The sequence below is a fragment of the Psittacula echo genome (genome assembly GCF_963264785.1).
Source record: "Psittacula echo genome assembly, chromosome: 19".
NCBI classification, from domain to species: Eukaryota; Metazoa; Chordata; class Aves; order Psittaciformes; family Psittacidae; genus Psittacula; species Psittacula echo.
Genome location: NC_137755.1, coordinates 4,482,017 through 4,501,569, shown reverse-complemented (window position 1 = coordinate 4,501,569; position 19,553 = coordinate 4,482,017). Strand labels below are relative to the sequence as shown.

At 52.1% G+C, this 19,553-nt stretch overlaps 1 pseudogene across 1 annotated transcript; it reads left to right on the top strand.

Annotated features, from left to right (window-relative positions):
* The first annotated feature begins 8,917 nt into the window (after window positions 1–8,917).
* On the top strand, window positions 8,918–9,766 carry LOC308228486 (olfactory receptor 14A16-like; annotated as a pseudogene). Its single transcript has one exon. The product of its transcript is annotated as an olfactory receptor 14A16-like (transcript).
* Window positions 9,767–19,553: the final 9,787 nt, after the last annotated feature.

Here is a 19,553-nt window from a genome sequence, read left to right as displayed (position 1 = left end):
GGAAGTGCCCCTCCAAGCACCCCCACCCCAAATGGGGATGCCCCCACAAAGCTGCTCCCCCCAAAGCCACCAGTACCAAAACGCTCCTTGTTGTCCCCATACCACACTCCATGGGGCATTCCAACACCCCCACCACCCCCACGCCCCCCCATATCAGGGACTGGGGGGGCAGACCCAGAGTGGGAGGGTGCCTGATTTGGGGTGTCCCCCCGAAAAAGACCAAGGAGGTCTGGTGGGGGGGGGGGGAGAAGGAGCACCGGTGGCAGGGACTGGGAGCACTGGGAGGGACTGGGGAGGACTGAGAGGGATTGGGATCACCTGCAGCAGGTAGTGGGAGCACTGGGAGGGATTGGGAGTTGAGCATGGCTGCAAATGAGAAGACCTGCAGCAGGGACTGGGAGCACTGGGATATTGAAACCCCAGCAATATCTGGGGCCATAGTGGCCTATATTGGTCTGTACTGGTGCAAACTGGTCCATACTGCTCCATACTGGGATGTGTAAATTTGCAGATGACACCAAATCAAGTGGGAACATTGATCTGCTGGAGGGTAGGAAGCTCTGCAGAGGGATCTGGACAGGCTGCATCCATGGGCTGTGGCCAATGGGATGAGGTTCCAGAAGGCAAAGTGCTGGCTCCTGCACTTGGGCCACAACAACCCCCTGCAATGCTCCAGGCTTGGGGAAGAGCGGTTGGAAACTGCTCATGGGAAAGGAGCTGGGGGTGCTGATTGATGGAGCTGAACAGGAGCAGCTTGTGCCCAGGCAGCCAGGAAGCCACCAGCATCCTGGCCTGGATCAGCACCAGTGTGGCAGCAGGGCCAGGGCAGTGGTTGTGCCCTGCACTGGGCACTGGTGAGGCTGCACCTCGAATCCTGTGTTCAGTTCTGGGTCCTTGACTAACAAGAGAGACATTGAGGTGCTGGAGCGGGGCCAGAGAAGGGCACCGGAGCTGGTGCAGGGCCTGGAGCACAGTGTGATGGGGAATGGCTGAGGGACCTGGGGGGTTCAGTCTGGAGAAGAGAAGGCTCAGGGGGGACCTGATCGCTCCCTACAACTGCCTGAGAGGAGGATGGAGCCAGGAGGGGCTGGGCTCTGCTCCCAAGGAACAAGGGATGGGACAAGAGGAAACGGCCTCAAGCTGCACCAGGGCAGGTTTAGATGGAGCTGAGGAACAATTCCTTCCCCAGAGGGTGCTCGGGCATTGGAACAGGCTGCCCAGGGCAGGGCTGGAGTCACCATCCCTGTGAGTGTTCACACTCCATGGAGACGAGGCCTCAGTGCCATGGGTTAGTGGTGGCCTCGGCAGTGCTGGGGTAAGGGTTGGACTGGAAGAGCTTAAAGGTCTTTTCCAACCTGGATGATTCTATGATTCTGTGATCCCTTTTGCTGAGGCATCAGTGAACCAGTGAAACATTCTGCTGAAGTTCCCTCGTTGAAAGGGGGGTGCTTCTAAACCTGTTGAGGGTTTGAAAGGTTGTTGTAACGCTGATGGCTCTGCATTTACAGGCATCTGCAGTAGTTTGGAAACTTCAGTCTGTCCTTCAGGTAATTTCACTTCCTCTGCAAACCCCGGTAGGTAGGCATGCCGTTTTCTGCCAGTGGGTTTGTGCAGCTCCATCCTGAGGAGCAGTTCCCTTTGGGATACTATGAAGTTGACTGAATGGATTGAATGGAAGATTGTTCTTGATTAGTGTTCTCAGTTTGTTTTACTGCTGGGACTAAAGACAAGAGTCCCTTTTCCCACTCAAAATATGTTGGTTCAGTGTATTTAAAAGAGGTGATTTGAACATTAAAGTTCTTTTTGGTCCATTAGGGTCAGTTTGAATAGGTCACAGGAAGAGCCATGATCAGCAAAACCCCGTTCTACTGTGAGAGGGTGTCTAATAATGGGACAAGAAACAGGCTGCCTGCAGAAGTGGTTTTGTCATCAACCCTGGAGGTATTTAATAGACATGTTCTAAGGGACATGCTTAATGTGTTGACTTGCCAGTGTTTGGTTAATGTTGGACTCAATGATCTTAAGGTTCTTTTCCAGCCTAAATGGTTCCATGATTCTACAAAATCTTGTTGTTCAGACCAATCTCTGTCTCTCATCAGAGAAATGACACTGCAGGCAGGCAGTGTGTCTGCCAGCTGAGGGAGGGAACATCAGGGCTTGCTTCAGGCTGTTTCCCATGGGGTTCCCCTGGAGCACCAGGGAGCCCTGGATGGTGCCCAGCCGGGCAGAGGCAGAGCCACCTTGGGCTGGGCCTCTGCTGCTGAGCTGGGCCTGGCTCCTGGGACGCAGAGAGATGCTCTCCTGTAGGATCCTGACTATTGCGGAGCCTTCCCTTGGGGTTGGCGCTCTGCACTCAGAGTCCTTTGCTTCTGCTTCCAAGGGCTGTGTCCTACTCTGTCTATCACAGTTGCACCCTGGGATGCGAGGGAGAAGTTCTGCCCTTTGCAACAGCAGAGGTCCCTAGCTGGCACCAGAGTCCAGTTGTTCTTTATCTCATTCTTTCTCCTTTTATTCTCTCAATTTATCTTTGTGTGCAGAAATACTTTGGGCATCACAAGGACCAGTGCAGGGCAGCTGGGAACAAGAGTGATGGAATCTGCAGCTCTCCAGACTATGCACTAATCCATGGGCTGCTAAGCCCTTTCATCTCTCCTGTCCTAATACTGACCACACGTTCAGTTACAAAAATTAGGATTTCTACACCTCAAATAGCATTTGTCAGCTGAGAAACTCCTGCAAAAATCCTGATAAAGTCACGCTGAAGCTCTGCTCTGCAGCCACAATCTTCATAGTTGTGAGTGCAGACACTGAAACTCTCTTACATCTAACAGCCCTGGTGGGTATCGGAGCTTTCGCAGAGCGGCTTCATGAAACCCCTGCAGTGATACAGACCCGAATCCTTGGAGCCACATTGCTTCTGCCAGCACACTCAGCCACCAGCACCAGGAAAGGGAAAAAGCATTTGAACTTTAGGGGATGGTGGAAGGCAGCCTGGGAAGAATACAGGGATGTTGTCTGAGAAGCTATGGACCAGGTTAGGAAAGCTAAGGCCCTGTTAGAATTAAACTTGGCTAGGGATGTGAAAGATAACAGGAAGGGATTCTATAGGTATGTAGCAAATAAAAGACAGACTAGGGACAACATAGGCCCCCTCCAGAAACTAGCAGGAGAACTGGCTACCCTGGATTTGGAGAAGGCTGAGGTTCTGAATTACTTCTTTGCCTCAGTCTTCACTGGCAAAGGCTCTGACCACATCACCCAAGTCTTGGAAGGCAGAAGCAGGGACTGTGAGAATGAAGACCTTGGGCCCACTGTAAGACAGGATCTGGTTCAAGATCATCTTAAGAACCTGAACGTGCACATGTCCATGGGACCTAATGAAATCCATCTACGGGTCCTGAAGGAGCTGGCAAATGAAGTTTACACAGTCCATCATATTTGAAAGATCATGGCAGTCAGGTGAAGCTCCCGATGACTGGGAAAAGGGAAATATAGCCCCTGTTTTCAAGAAGGGGAAAATGGATGATCAGGGGAATTACAGAGCAGTCAGTCTCACCTCTGTGCCTGGCAAACTCTTGGAGCAGATTCTCCTGCAAGGCATGCTAAGGCACATGAAAAACAAGGAGGTGGTTGGTGACAGCCAGCATGGCTTCACTAAGGGGAAATCCTGCCTGACCAATTTGGTGGCCTTCTATGATGGGGCTATGGAACTGATGGATAGGGGTAGAGCAGCTGAGGTCATCTACCTGGACTTGTGCAAAGCGTTCGACACTGTCCGATGTGACATCCTTGTCTCTAATTGGAGAGACATCAATTTGATGGGTGGACCACTCGGTGGATAAAGATCTGGCTGGATGGCCGCACGCAAGGAGTTGTGGTCAATGGCTTGATGTCCAGCTGGAGACCGGTAACAAGTGGTGTTCCTCAGGGATCAGTGTTGGGATCGGTCTTGTTCAACATCTTTGTCGGTGACATGGACAGGGGGATTGAGTGCGCCCTCAGCAAGTTTGCCGATGACACCAAGCTGTGTGGTTCGGTTGATACGCCGGAGGGAAGGGATGCCATGCAGAGGGACCTCGACACGCTTGTGAAGTGGGCTGATGCCAACCTGATGAAGTTTAACCATGCCAAGTGCAAGGTCCTACACCTGGGTCGGAGCAATCCCAGGCACAGCTACAGGTTGGGGATAGCAGAGATCCAGAGCAGCCCTGTGGAGAAAGACTTGGGGGTGTTGGTCGATGAAAAATGAACATGAGCCGGCTGCAGTGTGTGCTCGCAGCCCAGAAAGCAACCGTATCCTGGGCTGCATCAAAATGAGCGTGAGCAGCAGGTCGAAGGAGGTGATCCTGCCCCACTACTCTGCTCTCGTGAGACCTCACTTGGGTATTGTGTGCAGTTCTGGTGTCCTCAACATAAAAAGGACATGGAACTGTTGGAACAAGTCCAGAGGAGGGCCACGAGGACGATCAGGGAACTGGAGCACCTCCCGTATGAAGAGAGGCTGAGAAAGTTGGGGCTGTTCAGCCTGGAGAAGAGAAGGCTGCGTGGAGACCTCATAGCAGCCTTTCAGTATCTGAAGGGGGGCTATAAGGATGGTGGGGAGGGACTCTTCATTAGGGACTGTAATGATAGGACAAGGGGCAATGGGTTAAAACTTACACAGAGAAATTTAGATTGGATCTAAGTAAGAAATTCTTTACTGAGAGGGTGGTGAGGCACTGGAATGGGTTGCCCAGGGAGGTTGTGAATGCTCCATCCTTGGTGGTGTTCAGGGCCAGGCTGGATGAGGCCTTGGGTGACATGGTTTAGTGTGGGGTGTCCCTGCCCGAGGCAGGGGGGTTGGAACTAGATGATCTTAAGGTCCTTTCCCATCCTAACTATTCTATGATTCTACGATTCTATGATTCTACTATTATTACTGGTGGTAGCGGCTGTGGTTTGTGCTATTCCTTAGTTACTGGACTGTTCTTATCTCAACCTGTGCGAGTTATATTTTTTCGATTCTCCTTCCCATCCCTCTGGGAGTGGGGGGGAGGAAGGGGGGAGAGTGAGCGAGCGACTACGTGGTTCTGAATTACTGACTGGACTTAAACCACAGCACCGCGGCAGCACATCGAGGCTACTGGAAGGCGGCGAAGGCCCTGCTGGGAAACTGGAGGGTTCCAGCAATGCCCATGGAAGTGCTTCCACCAGCACGCTTGGAAGGACTCCCAACATTGCAGAACATGGCAGGGCCCTGGCAGTCTGCACCAACCCTGCAGAATCTCCCCAAGCATTCTAGATGGAGGCAGAGGCCTCAGCAGGCTCTGGCAAGGCTGAGGAATAACACCGGCCATTCCAGAATGCGCTGGTGCTCTGGAACTGTGCTAAAGCCCTCAGGAGCCTGACTGGCATTCAGAAAGGTGGCAAAAGCCCTGGTGGACCTTGGAAGCCCTCCAGGTATTCCAGCCTCAGGGATCGTTATCAGACTTGCTCATGGTCCTTCACCATCAGAGCCGCTTCCCATGGAAACTCCAGGAATTGTCCCCAAGTAAGTCCAGAGTCTGTTCTCTGCTGCTGGCCTTCCTCATGCCCTTTAGCATCTGAGTCCCCACTATTGCATGCTCATGACAGCCAAGGCTGACACTGATGATCACATCCTGGCCAGCTTTTCCAGAGGAGCATCACCCTTGTTGGCCCGCCCTGCACCTGTGTTAACCGGTTGTGCCAAGACCCTCCACACTGTTGCACCCTGTTGCTTTGCATGGCCAGGGACTGCCAGGGCAATTACCTGCAAGGTACCTGCTCATTAGCCTGGAGGCTTCCTCAGGTGCTGACAAAAGACCTTTTCTGTTTCCCCTCCCTGAGCAAGTAGTTTGTAACTGGGAGCACAATGTCCCTCTTATCCACTCCTCTGATCCTCAGTCACAAAAGCCAACCCAACCTGTTCCCTGTCACACAGAGGACCTCCAGAAATCCAAGTTTCCCCTTCATGCAGGGGGCATCCACCCTCCTCATCCTTCTTGTCTCCATGCTACATGGGGTTCCAGCCATCAAAGGGACATGAGACTACAATTCTCTGCTTACAGAGCTAGATCTAGGGAACAGCATTTAAATGATGCCTCACAGAGTCCAGTGCATTTTTTCCTGTGACAGCAACACACCAGCAGGTCCTGGTGAAAAACATTCTCTCAGCACCTTGTATGCTGCCCCATTGGTCTCATGGACTGGTAAGGGTGTAGTCTGCAAAGACCCTAACCCCTGACTTGATCCCCATCCAGTGCTGGTTGTTCCCCTTTCCCATCCAGGGTCCTTTCTCAAAGCACAAAGTCCTGAGAGATCTTGCTGGTGGTAACTGAGGCAAAGAGGAGATAGGCTATCTGAGATCTACCTGCATGTACTCTTGCTTTATTTAGTGGTGTTCCTGCGTTATCTTGTTTCTTCTTTAACTGTTCCTGAAGTAGGAGCATCTCATCCTGGTGCTCTTAAATTCCTGTTTGAGCTTGTCTGAGATTTGCTATGACCCATCGCTGTGCATAAAGGATGCTGTCTCTGAAAGCCAGATGTAGCCAAGCACACAGTTAAAATGCTTGAGCTGTTCCTTAGCTGAATCATCAAGGGAGTGAGTAAAGACCCTGCAGTGATGTACTTTGTGTTCACTCAATGCCTGCAGCTAAAGGGTGGCAGAAAGGACAGACCTGGCATCACTGATAGCAACTGATGCCTGATGCCTCTGAGCGCTACAAGAATATTCCCAACAACATTGTCTTGTCTCTATATCAGCCTGCACGTATCTTTGGCCTGTCTCTATAACTTGCACGTAACTTTGACCAGCCCTGTAATGCCAAATGTCACCAGAGATTTGCACCCAGACATCTCACTCCTGGCCCCCGTCAATGTTAATGCTGAGACAAAGAGCTCCCTCATGTAGGTGCCTTTTCAAGGAAGACCTGACCAGAGGCAGGAGGAATCCTACCTCCAGTGGGTTTGTGGTGTTCATGGGAGGGAGCTGAGTCCCCTTCCAGCCGCAGGCCTACAGACTTAGGAGGAGATGCCTCAGCTAACCAGGGTGAATCCACTCCATCAGCAAGGGTAAAGGAGATCCCAGCCTGTCCTTGCCTGGCTGTCCTAATGATGGGACAAGAAACAGGCTGCCCACAGAAGTGGTTCTGTCACCATTCCTGGAGGCCTTTAAAAGACATGGAGATGTGGCACTTGTTGACATGGGTCAGTGGTGGACATGACAGTGTTTGGTTAAGAGAGTTAAGAGTTGATCTTACGGGTCTTTTTGAATCTAAATGATTCTGTAATTGTGAGAAACTTTATTTACACCAAACTCCATCTCTCAGCAGAGCAATGACACTGCAGGCAGGCAGTGTGTCTGCCAGCTGAGGGAGGGAACATCAGTGCTTGCTTCATGCTGTTTCCCATGGGGTTCCTCTGGAGCCCAGGGAGCCCTGGAGGGAGCCCAGTGGGGCAGAGGCAGAACCACCTTCGGCTGGGCCTCTCCTGATGAGCTGGGACCAAGGGCAGACCTGCGAGCCTCAGAGAGCTTAAAGGCACTTGGCAGTGGAGGATGCTGAGAGCTCCCTGCAGGAGAAACCTTCCCAGCCCTGTGCATGGTAAGGCTCTGGGTGCAGGGCAATGCGGCTGCAGTTCCTGGAGGGATCTGCTCAAGCTGCTGCCTCGGACAGGCCATGGGATCTGTCAGGAGGACTCTCTTGGTTTCTCTGTGTAGATAAGGAGGAGGATGTGCTGCAGAGCAGGGCTTCCCTCTGCGCCATGCGAGGGACAGGACAAGGCAGGTCCCTTGTCCCGGGGCTGGCTGCAGGCTGTGAATGTGGGTGTGCAGGCAGGGGTGCCCAGCGCTGTCCTTGCCAGCAGGGTGCCTGCAGCACAGGGGCTGTGTGCAGGGGCAGGGACTCTGCTGCCTGCCAGGGTCAGCACTCAGCCTGCCAGGGAGCTCCCCACGGCGCTGGGGGAGAGGTGCTGGGGGTAAGCAACAACCCCTGGCAGGGCAGTAGAAGTGTTCTTGTGCACTGGAGAGGGTGCTGTGTGGGTCAGGGCTGCTCAGAGCTCCACATCACTCTGAGCACGTTTGCAGAGGTTCCTGCTGAAAGACACTGAGGCAGCGTTTACCTGACAGGGAAGGATTCTGAGCTCTGATGTTTTCCACTCTTGGTGGGCAGGTTGGGCAGTGGGAGCTGGGAATTTCCTTCTCTGCTTTGGAGAAGGCACCGAGAGTCTTGTCAGGACTTGTGTGAGCTTCTCCTGAGACCCTGCACAGGCAGAGATGCTCCTGGGCAGAGCCCTGCTGCCGGGAGGGGTGTGCAGGGCAGAGCTGAGCACACAGCCCATGGGATGGGCTCTGGGAGCACTGAGAGGGAGCAGAGCTGGGCCCAGAGCAGCAGCTCCTGGCAGGGACAGCTCCAGGCGGCAGAGACATGGGCAGGGAGTGGGGGGAAAGTGCAGCCCAGGCCTGGGGAGGGTGCGTTCAGGCAGCTCTCTTGGTGTCTGGCACTGGAGGTGGCTGCTGGCCATGCTCTGCTGGGCAAGGAGCTGACTGTCCCTCTAGAAAGTGCAGGGCAGCTGAGAACCAGACTGATGGACTCTGCAGCAATTTGGGTAGGCACGAAACCATAGACAGTTGTGCCCTTTTTTCTTCCCAATGCTGAGACTCTTCACAGTTGCCTTCAAAATACTTCTTAGCAAATTTATCCCCAAAATGTCACTTGTCAGCTGTGACACTGGGAAAACAAACAAACCAAACAACCTCAGAGATAATCACAACCAACTCACACTGAGCCTCTCTTCTGTAGCCTGAAAGTGTTCACAGTTGTGAGTGTGTAAATTGAACTTCTGTATCTGACATCCCTCCTGTCCTAACCTGTCACTGCCTTTTCCTCCTGTGACAGTGCCCCATGCCCAGAGGCAGCAGATGTCCAACGGCAGCTCCATCACCCACTTCGTCCTCCTGCCATTCTCAGACAGGCGGGAGCTGCAGCTCTGGCACTTCTGACTCTTCCTGGGAATCTCCCTGGCTGCGCTCCTGGGCAATGGCCTCATCATCACCAGCACAGCCTGCAACCAGCACCTCCACACCCCCATGTACTTCTTCCTCCTTAACCTCTCCCTGCTGGACCTGGGCTGCATCTCCACCACTGTCCCCAAATCCATGGCCAATTCCCTCTGGCACACCACGGCCATCTCCTACACAGGTTGTGCTGCACAGATCTTTTTCTTTCTCTTTTTCATTTCGGCAGAGTATTTTCTCCTCACTGTCATGTCCTACGACCGCTACGTGGCCATCTGCAAGCCCCTGCACTACGGGAGCCTCCTGGGCAGCAGAGCTTGTGTCCACATGGCAGCAGCTGCCTGGGGCGCTGGGTTTCTCAATGCTCTGCTGCACACAGCCAATACATTTTCACTCCCCCTCTGCCGAGGCAATGCTGTGGAGCAGTTCTTCTGTGAAATCCCCCAGATCCTCAAGCTCTCCTGCTCACATTCCTACCTCAGGGAAGTTGGGCTTCTTGTGCTAAGTTGCTTTCTAGTACTTGGCTGTTTTGTGTTCATTGTGGGGTCCTATGTGCAGATCTTCAGGGCCGTGCTGAGGATGCCCTCTGAGCAGGGACACCACAAAGCCTTTTCCACGTGCCTCCCTCACCTGGCTGTGGTCTCCCTCTTTGTCAGCACTGGTACCTTTGCCTATTGGAAGCCCCCCTCTATCTCCTCCCCATCCCTGGATCTGGTGCTGTCAGTGCTGTACTCGGTGGTCCTCCAGCAGTGAAACCCCTCATTCTACAGCCTGAGGAACCAGGAGCTCAAGGATGCTGTGAGGAAGCTGGTGACTGGATGTGTTTCAGCAGCCATACACTGCCTGCTGTCCTCTAAAAAGGGCTGCCAGTGCAGGTCATGACAGGCCAAATCTGTCTTTGCTGCTTTACATTTGTTTTCCTGTTTCAATTTGTGATGATTTTCTCTTCATAGAAATGTCAGTTTTCATCTTCTCCTTCTTAAGTAGCCACCGTCTGATGTGACCCACAGACCTTGTGTCAGTGAAGGACTCTCACTGTATTTAAGGGAAATAAATGGTCCTGCAGCAACTTCTTCTGTGTGCTGTGTCCTCCCATGGCAGGAATGAAGGGGAATGAAATCAGCTTTCTGGCTGCTCCAGCTCTGGGATGGCTGCTCTGTGCCTGGAGCAGGAAGAGCTCTTGAGGAGCCCAAGGGCCGGGGCTGTTGTGCTGGTGTGGGGAGATGGGATGGCATGGGGGGGCTGCAGAGCTCTCAGGGTGTCCTGGGCAGGAGAGCAGGGGACACAGGGGTCCCTGCAGGGGACTCCCCTGCAATGGCCCAGGCTGGGGCTGCCGGGCTGGGAGCAGCCCATGGGAAAGGTCTGGGTGGGCAGGAGCTGGACAGGAGGCAGCGTGTGCCCTGGCAGCAAGGGAGGACAGCAGCATGGCGGGCTGTATGACCAGGAGCACGGCAGGAGAACAAGGGAAGGGATGCTCTGGAATACTCCATCCAGGTTTCAGATCCCCAATTCAGGAACGCTATTGGCAAGCAGGAATGGGTTTAGCAACGGGCCCTGAGGACAGGCAGGGACTGGAGCACGGTGCCTGTGGGGAGGGGCTGGGGGAGCTGGGCTTGTCCATCCCGGAGAAGGGAAGGCTGATGGGGACCTGAGATCTTGGGAAGGGAAGGCTGTTGGGGACTGGCTGCCTGTACTGGCAAGGAGGGCATGGAGAATACAGAGCCAGGCTCCTGACAATAGTGCCTGGTGGGAGGACAAAAGGCAATGGGGGATAGTGACAGAGGAGAGGTTGAGCCAGGACATAAGGAAACCTTGTTCCCATAGGCTCAGGCAAGTGCTGCATCAGGTCACCCAGAGAGGTTGTGCAGTCTCTGGCCTTGGGGATTTCCAACTCAGACTGAATCAAGCCTTTAACCGCTTGCCCTGACCCTGTTCGTGATGGGTTGGACTTGAGACCTCCTGGGGTCCCTTCCAACCTCTGTTCTCTTATGATCCAACAATGATGGGTTTATGAAGGGTCCTAAAGATGTGCTCTAAGGGCTGGATCACATCTCTGGGGAAGACAAGCTGAAACAGTTGAGGGTGCTGAGCCTAGAGAAGAGAAGGCTCCAGGGATACCTCTTAGCAATCTGCCCATATCTAAGAAGGGCCTACAAGAAATCTGGAGAGGGGGTTTTTGCAAGGGCCTGCCGTGATAGGAAAAGGGGGAATGATTGAAGATGAAAAAAGAGAGATTTAGCTTAGACATTCAGATGTAGTTGTTCCCTTTCAGGGTGGTGGGACACTGCCACAGGGTGCCCAGAGAAGCTGTGGCTACCCAATCCCTAGCAGTGCTCAAGGCCAGGTTGGTTGGGAGTCAGGTTTGCTCTGAAGCAGTGCTTTGCCCAGCTCTGATTTTCACAAGGGATGTCAGATGAAATCCAACGTGATTGTAAAGTTCACTACTTCTACTCATGACTCGTGTGAGTCTGGGCTGCACAAGAGAGGTCAGCATGGCCTTCGGGTCATTTGGACTGTATTATTTATTTACAGGCATAACACTGATGGGGTTTTCTTTGGGGGGTATAAAACATTCTTTGTATGACAGAAAATCAGAACAATATTGAAACAGGGAGAAGTTCTCAGCTCTTTATAACTTAGTGCAGAGCCGGGAGAGCTGCAGTGTCCATCAGTCCTTTCCCATTTGCCCTCTGCTTTCACTTGCAGTGTCTGTAGGATGCCTTCACACACAAATTGATCTTAAGAACCCCCACAAACACCTGTCCTGTGCTGAGAGCAGGGCAGCACGGTTTCAAAGGGCAGATCATGGAGCTCTCATGGGGAGAAGCAAAGGACTGTGCCCAGCAGAGCATGGCCAGCAGCCACCTCCAGTGCCAGACACCAAGAGAGCTGCCTGAACGCACCCTCCCCAGGCCTGGGCTGCACTTTCCCCCCACTCCCTGCCCATGTCTCTGCCGCCTGGAGCTGTCCCTGCCAGGAGCTGCTGCTCTGGGCCCAGCTCTGCTCCCTCTCAGTGCTCCCAGAGCCCATCCCATGGGCTGTGTGCTCAGCTCTGCCCTGCACACCCCTCCCGGCAGCAGGGCTCTGCCCAGGGGCAGCTCTGCCTCTGCAGGAACCTCACACCTGGCACTCCATGGATCCATCAATGGTGAAAGGAGAAACATGGTCACCCCCTGAGGAAAGACTTGAGAGCTTCTTAACTCTTCAGTGAGTTACTGGTGGCAATGAGCAGTGTGCAGGGAGGTGAGGGAGGGTGGAGGGAAGTCAGCAAGAAGCAAGGTGATGGTTCAGGGCTTTAACCAATCCTTACAAGCAGGACGGAGCCCAGCAATGGAGAGCAGTTGATGTCTGTAGGTGGAGGAGGAGTAGGTGTTCCTGGAGTGTGGCTGCAGAGCCTGGACAAACCAGAGGCTGTCTGAGAAGTTTCCCTCATGGGAACATGCCTCAGTGTGGCACATGGGGAATGCCCACTGCTGGGGGTGCCTGAACACTGCTCCTCATGCCCCATGAGCCGACCTTCCTGTCTCCCTCTCCTGCACTACCCAAACTTGCCTGGAATGCAGGATCCATCCCTGAGCCTGGAGAATGCAGGAACCTCCTGCAGTGAGGGGTCACTGCTGCAGGGGAAGTACAAAGCTTCTGTGAGACACTTGTGAGTGTGGGCAGAGAGTGGGGTGTGCACAGCAGAGAGGGTGCTACAGGCAGGAAGCAGTCCCAGATGAGGTGCCCTGTCCCTATTAGGAAACAGATAAAATTTTATGTTAAATATAATCATATAGCCATTCTTGCGGTCATTATATTTGACAAGTTTGTAAAACCAATAGAAAGCCTTTATGCACATGTTAAAATTTGTAACTTTGCTGTACTGCACCTTAGTTATTTTATAACTGTTCCAATAGTTGATTGTGTTTAAAATCATAGATCAAAGCTTCATACATTGAATACTACAATTGTGTTGGTTTGTACTTAGTTACTTTATAACTAAATGTTATACTGGTAGCCTTAGGAATAGAAACAAATGTGTAGGAAGGAATGTACTGTGAAACTCCAACTTAGCAGAATCAAAGATTGAACCACATACCAAGGGCAACCACGTGAGGATCAAAGGATGGTGTGTCCACATAGTGGTTGGGGACCATCCAAAGAACGGAGAGGTGAAAAGGGCACAGTGAGGAAGACTCCTTACTTCATCAGGACAACAACCAGACGACCACCAGAGGGGGCTGCGCAAGCGCAGAAGAGGCTGATATCGCAATGGACTGATGAAGTAATCCCTGATGCATATGTATTAGTTAGTGTACCAACCTATGTTGAATATGCATTAATTGCAAAATTTTTAAAGTATAAGTCGCGAACGCGATGTGACGAGCTTGGAATCAGATTTGGGTGCGTACCCCTGGTTCCTGGTGCCTCAATAAAGCACCTCATATAACCATTCCGGTGGTTATGTGTATGTCTTGATGCTAACATCCCCAGAGTATGGGGTACCTTGCACCCAAGGACACCACCTTTCCTTCCGGCTCTTGCCAGGAAGTTCTCAATCCAGACCATTCCCTTTTCCCACTGCTCTCCCATGGTGCTTAGTTCTCTATCCTGATGGCATCACCCATTCCTCTAGAAGCCTCCTTTAGATGGCCTTGCTGAGGGATATTCACTCCAACTGCTGAATTGACACTATAGTAGCAGCCTACAACTACTTGAAATGTGGCTTCAGAGATGATGGAGTTTTTCTTGCTAGCAGGAAGAGAAGGAAACCTCTGCAAAGTGCAGCTTGGCAGGTTCAGACTCAAAGTTAGGAAAGAGAAATGTCTCTCAAAAGGTGGAGTTGTGGTGCAAGAGGTCACCCAGAGGGAGTCTGGCTCAGCCCATGGCTTTGTGTTTCAAGGAGCAGACAGCGATGGGTGCAGAGATGTGACTGAAGGTACAGAAATGCCAGGTGAGAGCCAGGTGGGAAAGCAAGATGGGTGTCAAGAGCCTGAAGGGGAAGAGGTGCAGGCATGGGCCAGTGCAGGACAGCCTGCAGCAGAGATGAGTGAGGATTCTGGCAAGGCTCAAAAAAGGCCCTAAAGAACAAAAGGTCTCTGTGCCCTGGGCTATGGCAGTTGCCTCTTTCATCAAGGCCTATGACGAGAACTTTCATTCTCAGGATTTCAGGCTCTACTTCTCCAAGGGCAGTGGTCAGGGCTTGGCCTTTCTGCTTCATCAAACAAACCAAGGGTTTTCTCACCACCAGACACCTGCATTTTGCCATTGTCTCCCAGTAGTCACAGCCTGCAGTTACTTGCTTTAACGAGTCCCTGTGGCGGCTTTGTCAGTAACAGCCCTCAGTGGGGCCCATTAATGCTGAAGGGACTTGGGGCTTTGTTTCTGACTTGGACTTCTTGAGAGGTTTCTCAGTCTCCTCTCAGCACCTGAGGTTCATGGACTCAGCCCAAATACACCATGGGGCTCGTTAAAACCTTTGGGTTTTGTCAATCCTTGCAGATTGCACAGCACATTGGAGGATTCCGAGCACAGGAAGATTGCAAAGAGCAACTGATAAAAGCCATTTTGAGGGTCTATTTTCTTACTTTTCAGTTTAGAAATTTCTGTGACTTCTGCAATGCCTGGCACAGGGATCACTGGAACCTGCCAGCACCCCTCCTGCCTTCCGCAATGCCCGGGGGGCTTGCGCGGGCCTTGCCAGAGCCAGGCAGGTCCCCTTGTGCTGAGCTCCCAGGGACAGCACCAGCAGCTGCACTGCCCAGGGGCTGCTCCTGCCCTGACACCTTCTCAGCACCTCTGACACCAGCAGCTCCTGCACACAGAAGGCTCCTGCTTCGCCCCCAGCACCTCTGCAGGCAGAGCTCAGCTCCAAGCACAGGAACAAGAACAGCACCTCCTCCTCACCCAGCCCCTGCTCCTACAGCTGGGATGGCACCAGCACATCTCCTGACAGCTTCTCCTCCCTTTAGAGCACGCACCCACCATGTGTTTCAAGCCAACACTACAACAGGATTGCAAAGTCAAAGAACACGTACCTGGATGCGCAGGGCAGGCACGGGAGATGCAGCCTCCCGAGGGAGGGCTCTCCTCTGCACTGGTTCCTGCAGGGCTCTGGCTCCTTCAATAGCCCACGCTCAGCGTGGGGGCCCCGTCACAATGGGCGTCTCCGCAGCGACCACCACGGCTTTGTGATGGGGCAGCATCGTGCCCATGGCACTGGGCAACCAAGGGCTGCAACTGGGTGAGCTTTGAGGTCCCTTGCACCGCAAACCAGGCTGTGATTGTGTGACTGTAAACCACCATCTGCATTTGGCTGCAGAAGAGCTCTCAGCACTGAGTCAGCCCCAGGATCAGGTGCAGACATTTGTGCAGAGCATCCTGTCTCTGCTGGTGACCCCGTTCAGGGCACGTCAGGCCTGGAGAAGAGCCAGGATCAAGGGCATCACCGCCACCTGCTCCGAAAGAAGACCAAGGGCTGAGCCTTGAGGAACCCCTGCTGTGCTGAATCAATGCTGTCTGTGTTGGTGACCAGTGTAAAAGATGTGTCTGCAGGATTAAAGGGTTCCTTACGGAAGGAAACACTTCCAGTGCAGACATGTTTCCTGGCCCTGAGTACCACCTCCCAAGATCTGGAGTACATCTTTTTGTATTGCAAAACGTTATTGTATCCAAACGCAATGAGTCATTCTTGAATTGTGTGACATGATGATGACTATGAAAATGATGCCAAGTCATGTCTGGCACCTGTTTCATAGCTATCTTCTTAATGCATACAGAAGCTGAGATAAGCTTAAGCAATGGCTCTCTTGCTTTAGCCCGTTGCAGGACATCTTGTATCTCTTCAGATGACTGCAATGAAACAAGAGGCTGGCTCCAATGTGCCACTAGGGTGGAGAGGCTTCCCTGGAACTCCTTCCTATCGTGTATCATTGATGTGTGATGTTCAAGCTGTTTCCCTGGAACACATAGGAACCAGACTTGAGCAAGGAAGGTCAAAGTGAAATGAAAGCAGCAGTGCTCATCTCAAGCTTTGTTCACAGCTCTCCAACAGGAGAGTAAGTTGGAATTGGAATGGTTGTTAGGACCTTGCTCCTTTCCAATGTGAAAATCATGCCATGAGGAATAACGCTTTAAAGAACCTGGTGTTCTCTCTTTGAAGAGAAACAAATGAAGACAGCAATCCCATTCAAAGACCCTATCTCTCAATGCGTTCTTCTGTTCAGAAACATTCTTGTCTGCCTTTTTGGTTTTCTTCTTTCCAGAGCCCTGTGGCGAGAAAGTGGTGGCTGGCTCTGTCCCAGTTCCTCAGGAGGTCTCACTTGGAATCCCTCTTCCAGGGAAGGCTAACCATGAAGTAGACACAAATGCTATTCTAGAACTGAAATCAGGTCTGAAGAAGAGCTTTGAATCCAGGTAAAAACTTCTCTTACATGTTCATGTGAAACTTTGAGCCTCCAGACTTTTTTTTTTTTGCATTTCATGATGATTTTTATGAGGGTGCATTTCATTAAGGAACTTAGAAAATTAACCAACATGTTTAAATACACCAACTCTACTTGCACTTAATTTGATGCATTCAAACAATTTTACCAACATAAGAGTTATTTCATACATGGCAGCAGTCTTGATTGCTTCCAAGTTCAAGTTCATAAGCTGTTGCATTTTGCTTTGACTGCAAAAAACAGTGCGTGAAAGTCAAGTATCTTTTATTAATTTCTCATCCATGTCCTCTGTGGACCATTGGCCTTCACCCACAGCCCAGGAGATAAATGTCCGAGGCTGAGAGGGCTGGGCTTGTTCAGCCTGGAGAAGGGAAAGCTTCTTAAGGGGAGACCTTAGAGCAGCTCCCAAAGCCAAAGCTACAAGAAACCTGGAGAGGGGTTTTGGACAAGAGCCTGTAGGGACAGGGCAAGGGAATGGCTTTAACCTGCCAGAGGGGAGACTGAGATGAGCTCTTAGGCAGAAGTTCTTCCTTGTGAGGGTGCTGAGGCGCTGGCCCAGGGTGCCCAGAGAAGCTGTGGCTGCCCCATCCCTGGCAGTGTTCAAGGCCAGGTTGGACACAGGGGCTTGGAGCAAGCTGCTCTAGCGGAAGGTGTCCCTGCCTGTGTCGGGGGGTTAGAACTGGATGAGCTTTAAGGTCCCTTCCAACCCGAATTAATCTGGGATTCTGTGATTTTGTTCAATACCTTTAGCACTGGATGTAATTCCTAAATGATGGGCAAAATGAACCATAGGTTCCTTCAAGTGCAGTATATGTTAGTAAAGGTAAGACTGGAAAAGTAAATTGTGTTTTCTTCGCCAGTGTCAGGAAACGTGACCCAAGAGCACAGGAGGTAGCAGTGTGAAAGACAGGACGTGTGAGCTTGTGTTCAGTAGGGAGATATTCTGTGATTCTGTCATTTGTGGCCTTAGGATTACTGAGAATTTGAAGTTTATTAAATGCGTCCTCATCACTCTGCTTCCCTCGGTTGATTCTAAGTGCTTGGCACAGATGGGCTGGCAGGACTGGGGCAGTGGGGAGATGCCCAAAATGCTCAAGCGCAGCATTAGCCAGTGATCCAAAAGTGCTGGTGGGCTTAACTAGACAAAGTCCCACACCAGCACAACAGCCCCGGCCCTTGGGCTCCTCAAGAGCTCTTCCTGCTCCAGGCACAGAGCAGCCATCCCAGAGCTGGAGCAGCCAGAAAGCTGATTTCATTCCCCTTCATTCCTGCCACGTGAGCACATAGCACAGAGAGGAAGTTGCTGCAGGATCATTTCTTTTACTCAAATACAGTGAGAGACCCCATTGACACAACGTCTGTGGGTCAGACAAAGGTGGGCAGATACTGAAGTAGCAGGGGATGAAAACTGACGTGGCTTTGAAGACAGCAACATCACAAGTGGAAAAAAGAAAACAACTGTAAAGCAGCAAAGACGGACGTGGCCTGTCATGACATGCACTGGAAGCCCTTTCCAGGGTAAAGCGAGCAGTACATGGCTGCTGAAACACATCCAGACACCAGCTTCCTCACAGCATCCCTGACTCCTGGTTCCTCAAGCTGCAGATGAGGGGGTTCACTGCTGGAGGCCCAACCCTGTACTGCACTGACACCACCAGATCAAGGGATGGGGAGGAGATGGAGGGGGACAAAGATGCCAGTGCTGACAAGCAAGGGAGAGCACAGCTAAGTGAGGGAGGCACGTGGAAAAGGCTTTGTGTTGTCCCTGCTCAGAGGGGATCCTCAGCACAGCTATGAGAAGAGAAGGCTCCTTAAGGGGAGAATTTCAAGCAGCTCCCAGAGCCTAAAGGGGCTACAAGAAACCTGGAGAGAGGCTTTGGAACAGGGCCTGTAGGGACAGGACAAGGGGAATGGCTTTAACCTGCCAGAGGGGAGACCGAGATAAGCTCTTAGGCAGAAGTTCTTTCCTGTGAGGGTGGTGAGACAGTGGCACAGGTTGCCCAGAGAAGCTGTGGCTTTTAAGAAACTGAGCACTTTAAGTTTATTAAATACGTCCTCATTACTCTGCTTCCCCAGCTGGCAGGACTGGGGCAGTGGGGAGATGCCCAAAATGCTCAAGCGCAGTGATCCAAAAGCGCAGTGATCAAGTCAGTGATCCAAAAGTGCTGGTGGGCTTAACTAGACAAAGTCTGCCAGATTATACCAGAGAATACGCTCTACCTAAGGGTATGGGGACCCAGACAGAGGCCATTCTCAACCCCTTCGGTCAGGGGAAAGGGTGTGAGAGGGAGCGAACGGATACTGCATGTCCACAATTGGTAGATTATAGACCCTGCCCCAAATCGAGTGTTTTCTGGCAGTCCTGATGCGGCTGCAAAGCCAGTCCTGAACTATTTGGTGGCACCCAACAAAATAGCAGACTCACGATTCTCAGCAATGGCGGAATCTCGCTTGTGAGATACAGTGACTGTGCTCGGGCAACCTCTGGGGGATAAAAGTCGGGGATGGGGAGGAGATGGAGGGGGGCCCAGGTACTGCTGGGGTTTTGTCCTGGGTTCAGCAGTAGCAGTCATTTTTCTTCTTCTTAGTAGCTGGTGCCGTGCTGCAGTTTTGACTTTCAGCCTGGGAACAGCACTGATAACACCCATGTTTTTAGTTGCTGCTCAGTAATGTTCACTCTGACCAAGGACTTTCTGAGTCTCATGCACTGCCAGGGAAGAAGGGAAGCCGGGAGGAAGCAGAGACAGGACACCTGACCCAAACTAGCCAGAGAGGTATTCCATACCACAGCACGTCATGCACAGTCTATGACCTGGGGGCAGTTACGTGGAAGGGCGTGATCACTGCTGGGGTCAGACTGGGTATTGATCTGCGTGTGGTGAGCAGTTCTATTCTCTCCCCTTGTTATTTCCCTTATCATTATTATTATTGGTGGTAGCAGCAGTGGTTTGTGTTATACCTTAGTTACTGGACTGCTCTTATCTCAAGCCGTGGGAGTCGCATTTTTTCGATTCTCATCCCCATCCCTGTGAGAGCGGGGGAAGGAAGGAGGGGAGTGAGCGAGAGGCTGCGTGGTTCTGGGTTGCCGGCTGGGCTTAAACCACAAGAGGTTT